The sequence below is a fragment of the Triticum urartu genome, unplaced genomic scaffold (assembly GCF_003073215.2).
Source record: "Triticum urartu cultivar G1812 unplaced genomic scaffold, Tu2.1 TuUngrouped_contig_4548, whole genome shotgun sequence".
In the NCBI taxonomy this organism is placed as follows: Eukaryota; Viridiplantae; Streptophyta; class Magnoliopsida; order Poales; family Poaceae; genus Triticum; species Triticum urartu.
This window is the reverse complement of record NW_024115144.1, coordinates 12,999-20,490: the sequence shown is the minus strand read 5'-3', so window position 1 is coordinate 20,490 and position 7,492 is coordinate 12,999. Positions and strand designations below refer to the sequence as shown.

At 45.7% G+C, this 7,492-nt stretch overlaps 2 pseudogenes; both read right to left on the bottom strand.

The window, feature by feature from the left end:
• Window positions 1-909: 909 nt before the first annotated feature.
• Window positions 910-2,391, bottom strand: LOC125527985 (annotated as a pseudogene).
• Window positions 2,392-5,354: 2,963 nt separating this feature from the next.
• On the bottom strand, window positions 5,355-6,783 carry LOC125527984 (annotated as a pseudogene).
• Window positions 6,784-7,492: the final 709 nt, after the last annotated feature.

Sequence of the window (7,492 nt, the reverse complement as noted above, 5' to 3'; positions counted from 1 at the left end):
ACTACCCGTTCCATACAATGTATAGAGACATGAGTACATGTATAAGAAAAATAGAGGGCACACGAAAACATATTTTTATTACATACATACAAATCTGTTTTATTATCAATAAGAAAACCATTGTACAGTCACATGATATGCACTTGCTACATCACTAATAGATACACTCTCGTGCCGAATTATTTGTGGATGTAATGGATAAAAATGGATGTATCTAGGACTATAATACGTCTAGATACATTCATTTCTGCGACATGTAATTCCGGACAAAGCGAGTACCGGTCAATTTCATCATAGTACTGTTATTCTATATATTTTGCAAGCAAATGGAATGACGTCTGCAGGCTCGGTTCCCCGGGATGTCTCTAGATCCTTCATGGTCCGGCCTGTAGAATTAGACTCGGTTCGACTACAGCAATGCCAAAACACATTGCATTGTCCATCCTTTCAAACAAGTGTGCTCTATCGCACGGATCTGTTCCACGGGATCTGTCACCATAACAAGTAAACACATTCATATGTCTGGTCTGTTCAACCCTAGTTCCATACCCAACTAGAAGTCCAGAAATTACTGGCCTTCTATCAATTGGCTCGAATACATTAGCAAATATGTGCTACACCAGCATATTCTTTTCTTTCATGATGCAATCTTATGTTATGGAGAGCTAAATTCGTCATTTAATAAAGCCCCAACATTAGGTTAATACTCCCTCCGGCCGAAAATACTTATCATCAAAATGGATAAAAGATGATGTATCTAGACGTATTTTAGTTCAAGATACATCTCTCTTTATTCATTTTGATGACAATTATTTTCAGACGGAGGGAGTAGTAGTCAACAAGCAACTAAATCATATTCTACGCCGCTCCAACAGAAGACTATAGGTCGTCATCATTGTCATCATCTCGTTATTGCCTGCCTTTGACAGAGATAACCTCGAGCCTGCATCCATCTAAAATCAACCCGTCCAGAGCAGCAAATGCGTCATCATGACAAACATGCATCGTTGCCATTGTGACGAGGCCCCGTGAGGTCTTGGTCTTCTTGTAGTAGGTCACCTTGGCACATGACACTCTGCCGTACTTACTGAACAACTGTTGCAGCTGAGAGTCATTCGCGTCAAGAGGTAGGTTGCGCACAAACACCCGAGAAAGAAGGCCATAGTATCTTTCGATGTGAATCATGTTATTGATCCTTGGAGTTGTAGCTGGACCTCGGTCGATTGGAGCAATGGTGGGCTGGGGGACGAGCCACGCGCACATCTCGTTGTCCCATCCTTGGGGCAGCCACTCGATGAGCTCGGTCGTGTTGTCGATGAGGTTGTACCTGAAAACGCCACGCCGCTTACGCAGCCGGTGGTTGTCGTAGAACAAGAAGTAGGTCAATCCACCAGTCACACCTAGCCTCGAGGCATCCACAGCAAAACTATTGGGCCACCCCAGAAATAGGACACGGTCAGCCAGGCTCCGGCCAACCTTCCTCACCCACCGCAACTTCTCGGGTCCCTTTGTGACCTCCTCAAGTGTGTGTACGGACATCGAGAGTGCCTGGACCAGGTCGCAGACGCTCGTGCTACTCTCCTTTAGGTAATCCATCTTGATATGCACCGACACCCACAAAAGCTCGCCATGGGACTCGAGCACATAGCTGTATTCATAGTAGCGACCATCATGCTCGCGTGGCATCCATGACAATTTGGGTAGCAGCACTTGGTCACTATTTGCAGCTGCGGATGGTGCTGTCACGACGAGCCAGAGGTCATCCTTCACAGTCACAAGGATCTTTCCGGCGTGATACGCGACGCAGAACTCGCCGTAGTTGGGGGACTCAAGGGTCCTTTTGACAAACGTCCACTCATCGTTCCCAGGACACAGGAGCGCCGCCTTGAACTCGGCGGTGTCATCGTCGCTGCTGTCGTGCTTCCTGTACTCTCCATTGTTGTAGAGGATGCCATTGGGATTCTCCCCGAACTCTCCATTGACGTCCTCCTCTGGGAAGAGAGGCATGTTGATGTTGGTGAGGGGTCCTCCGCCGAGAGGGTTGTGAAGAGTTGGGCCGTCGGGGGAAGCGGTGAAGTAGCGGATGGCGGTGCCGTCAGCGCTGGCTACACGGTTCATCTGACCGTCGTTGCCGGATATTGGCGGCGACAGCGGAGCGCGGTAGCTCGTGTTGGAGAAGACGCATATGAAGTTGAGGGAGTCGTCGCCCTTCTTGCTGTGCGCCAGGAGCCAGGGCAGGAACTAATGCGTCGTCCTGGTTGTCGTAGGATGGTGAGAGTCGCGCCATGGCTTGCAGACGGCATGAAAGCGGACGAAGTCCGCGACGTCGTGCAGTCGGCCGGAGATCTCGCGGACCAATTCCGGCGGCAGATCCGGCAATGTCGGGTTCATGGTGGTAGGTTAAAGATCCAGACGGGATCGACCAACGCTTGCGGCGATGCCAGTTATAATTGGCGGACAATGCTAGACTTACGTAAAATCTCTTACGTGTTCTACGTAACCAGCATCGTGTAGAGGACTTATTGGATAGATTGGTGAGGAAGGGCCCACGAGTAATGCTAGATCTACGTAGGGATTTTTACGTACTTTACGTAATTGCTGATTTGGCCATTTTTAATTCGTCATTAGTTGGGCGCACGGGCCCACCCTTGAAATCAGGGGGGAGGGGGCAGTTTGATTAGCATTTTTAGAAGGTTACGCAGGTCACGTAACAGCTCTTCGTAGGTGTAGCAATTTCGAAGGGCCCACCCTCGTTAAAATCAGGGGGCCAATAGGTACGTAAAAGCTCCATCCATATATATATTGGTCCCGTCCCAGCACGTACTTCCTTGCAGCTGCAGCGCACACAAGGGAAAAAAAACGCCGTACCTCGATCTCGGCCACGCGTGCAAGCCGCGATCGGTGATGACGACGTCAACTCCGTCGTGGTCTGACCTCCCACCGGAACTCCTCGGCCTCATCTTCGGCATGATCACCAGCACCGTAGATCTCGCGCGCTGTCGAGCCGTCTGTCGCTCGTGGCATCGTGCTCTGCGTCATCGAGGTCCGCCGAAGCGCCAGCTGCCTTGGATCCTTGTCTTTTCCAGCAAGGTTTTTACTACATCTGATCTCAACTGCGATGGACACCCCATCCTCTCCATCCCAGAAAATGCGATCTGCATCGGCTCAATGGATGGCTGGCTAGCCGCCTGTTGCACTGATGCCCAGAAGAGACACACACCTATCTCTTGCACAACCCTTTCTTTAGAACGACCGTGCCACTCCCCGAACTTGATGCCATCATCGGCAGTGTTCCAGAGTGGTTCCAGATCCGCAAGGTGCTCATACGGTCGAATCCAGATGACCTTGCCGTCTTCATGACCAACAGCACAAGCTACCCTGTCATTTTTATCCGCCCCGGGAAAGGTGTTTGGTTGCCTAAGCCATATAGTACTACCTTCACTCGCATTGTCGAGATTGTATTCCTTGGAGACATGGTCTATGGAATCACTCAAGCTGAGGATCTCATCTCCCTCCATGTCAGCTTCGATAGCAATGGGGTACCTCTGGTCAGCAATATCAAGCGCATCATTCAACATCCAATAGGCGATGATGATTCCGATGTGTGGATCGATGACGAAGATGATGAGGCAACTGATGATATTCCATTGTGCGGAGCGATGATGAGGATGAGGAGCCAGCTAATGATGATTCCAATGTGTGGAGCGATGATGAGGATGAGGAGGCAGATAATGATGATTCCAATGTGTGGAGCAACGACCACGAAGATGAGGAGGCGACTAGTGATGAAAACGTGAATAATGACGAAGATGATGATATGGTGCTTAAACAAGAGGGCAAGGAGGCTGTTGATAATCATGCTCCTAATGAAGGGCATGACAAGATTAAAGATGTCATTGAGTATATATATGAGGAAGAAGACGGTGGTCATCTCTGCGTTATTAGGTACTTGGTTGTATCATGTGGAAAATTGCTCATGGTGAGGCGGCAACTAGTGATGCAATACAATTCACGCGGTTTCACCTTCACCCGCAAGGTGGATGTACACAAGGCAGATACCAACACAAGCATGTGGGTGCCGATGACGACTAGTCTAGACGGCCATGCGATTTTAATTAGCAAGCTCTTTTCAAAGTCTGTTCCGGCTTGTTGGGAGGAGATAAAAGAGGATGATATTGTTTTCGACGACACAGGCGAGGTGTTCAACTTGAGATCACAAAGCATTAGTGCATCAAAGCGGCAGGTCTATGATATCTATACGTTGACATGGATCTTTCCTCCCGAGCTAATAGTCTGAACCACGTGTTCTTTCTTTCTTTCTGTTGTATTTTAGTTATGTATCTACACCAATATACAATTAAACAACCCAAGTTATTGTTATGAGAAAATGGTACATTTCATGTAATGACGTCCTAGGGTTTGTTTGTTTGTTTGGATATGGTATTTTTTTTTCCATAAAAAGACAACATCTTTCAAATTTTCCCTCTGGAGCCTCGTTCAGTCCTTCTTGGCTGCCAGAGTAGAGCCCAGAGAGAGTTTATACTCCCTCCGTCCCAAAATTCTTGTCTTAAATTTGTCTAAATACGCATGTATCAAGGACAGAGGGAGTATAAGTGAAATACATATATGGCCATTAAATTTCAGATATGCCACTCTGTCCCATAATGTGAGACGTTTTTGCAAGCTAAACTAGCTTGCAAAAACATGTTACATTATGGGACGGAGGGAGTATGTAATACAAATAGGATGCCATTAATTCAATCGCCCTAAAAGCAAGCCCGATCTAGGCACGAGTGCTGAGAACAGTAACTAGCTAGTGGTTGTAGCACATGTTTGATTAAATGGCTTTGACTTTCTTTTAAACAAATTGTAGTAAAAAAAACGGGTCATGTAAGGAGAGCATTGAGTGCTCATTCCAATATGAAACCAACGTAAACCAATCTGATAAATGCTTTGATTTGCAAAAGGTAGACTCATGACTTCAGGCTTCATATGTCTACTCATGTGCCTTTGATTCATCTTGTATTCTTGTTGATACAAGATGAAGGTGTTTTCATATATGTGATTACTTCTTACGGACAGATATATTTGCTAGAATCAGGAATTTATGGTACCCAGAACAAAGGAATGTAGTGTTTCATATGGAAAACACTTGCTGGTCGCACATCAAGTACTCCCACCGAATGTTCCCAACAAAACACACTACCCTCTGGATGATGATTTGCGTCAAATGCACACTTATATAACCACCAGCTAGTCTTGGCATAAAGAAAGATGAAATAGTTCTACTCGGCAGCAAATTAAACCAGCAAAGTGATGGGGGATGCGCTGTAGAATGTAGGGGTGCATGCTTATCAAAATGTAACAATGACCTTGGCACTGGGAGACACCCTCGGCAGAGCTAATAGCTTAGCAGAAACCATGCTGCACTATATTTTGCCGCTCCAGTCTATCTTCAATTCTTCCAGAGCTGATGCCCAGCTCATTAGCTTAGCCACAAAATTGACTTCGCACTCCAGAACCCCAAAACCATACACACTCGCCGCTGCAAGATGGTCCATTCGCATTTGCATGTGGTAAGCTCATGAATGCTCGCCTGATCCTGATCCCATGTCTCAAAAGGGTAACTCTCTGCATATATTATTTTCACAACTCATTAGGCACCGTAAACACTAGGAACATAGATTGGCTGATGGAGGGAGGGAGAGGATTTACTGGAGGCATACATACCCACATCTCAAGCTTCATTAAGTTAGGGGCCTTCTCAAACAATGAACAAGTGGTGAAGACTTGCCTCTGGTCCCAAAAGCATATCATAAGCAAAATATTCTCCAGGCAAATAAACATAGAGGGGAATGTTGTAAGTACGCACCCTTTCGATAGATACTTCAACAAGAAAACAGAAAAATAAAATAAAATAGCTACACAGATTAGTCAGAACTCAGAAGGCAGAAAAAGGGCATAGTAAAGCTGGAGCTAGTAATAGGTCACCTTCCGGAAAAAGCCACAAATTAAAAGCTGGAGTTCCCAATGACTACTTGCCATACGCAATCGGAACAGATTGATATACTTTGGCTTCCTGATCAAGAGAGAGAAGGGCCCTTTCCAGATTAGGGGCATCCAAATTAATATTTCAAAGCCCCCATCAACATCTAGATATTTCAGTTTACGAGCTTGAATGTTCAGACAGTTGATGCCCACAAAAGAACTTAATCTCAAATGAATCAGTTCGGAGCGGAAGGAGATCAAATTTTGGATATCCATATCTGTGGAAGAGAATATTTTCATGCCTAGGTCAGTTAGGCTGTTGAAACCTTGGAATACTCGGGGCAAGCTGATGATGCATTTTTTTCAGGCGCATAAACTCCAAATCGCGATAGAAAAGATGCATGAGGTAATCTTATACCTTGGTCCTGAGCTCAACTTGATTATAACCGATCTTGATGATCTCATTGACAGCACGAGCATCCACCTAGCGAACTCATCATGGTAATTTTTGTTAACTGAAATATCAAACTCATCTATTGTTACTCTGTGGAGTAATAGCACCATATCGACTAATGTAATGGACTTGGTTCGTGCAAAATTTCCATCGCGCAGACATATCTTTGGCATATCAGTCCATGCATCCCTCCAAGTACTTGATAAGGTGCTAGTCCTAACCGCTTCTTCGACATTTAAACAGGAGAGAATGTCACCCTTTACCTCTGGAGGTAGGTTGCTCACTCTGTCTGAACACCCAATAGATGTAGCTTCCTCCCTGGCCTTTTTACAGGTGCTCATTGCTTCAGAATCCAGATTAAACTATCCTAGCATTACCAGAAGACAGGGAACCGAAATAAGTGTTCAGTCTACCGCATATCACTAAATATAAAATAGATACAGAAATTAAATGGTGCATTAAGTTGCTTATTCATAGCAAAACAAAAAATAAGCAACGACCGAGGGATGGCAGTTTAGGGAAACAAGTCTGGTATGTTTGTATGAACAAAACTGTACTCGGCAACTGCGTTTGTGAGCTGAAAGATTGATTATCATTTGGCATGCGTTACAAGCCTAATTTTGTCATCTTGAAGAGAAACATGTCCCATGCTGCAAGTTGGAAAGGTTTTTTTTTTTTAACAGTGTCGGGTCCAGTAGGATCCAGAGCTTCCATTAATTTCTAGAGATAGCAATACAAAGCTCAGACCAGGACTCCAGAGAAAATAAAATTACAGCACATACTCTGAAACTTGCACAGAGGGCCTTATCCTGAGAACAAGGATTACAACCAGGTCCAATTATCTGCTCCAGCAAAGATCCGATTCAGCCATCACAGGGGACGCTATGACCACCGAGCCGCCACCACTCCATCTCCGACCGAAGACAGAGCAGGAGGACCCCATGCTGTAGCAGAATAGTCATCGCACTCCTTTAGGCACCAAGCCGCGAAGAAGAAGCGAAGCCAGCAAGTACGACATGCATGGCTTCACCATGCCGCCATTCGACTAGA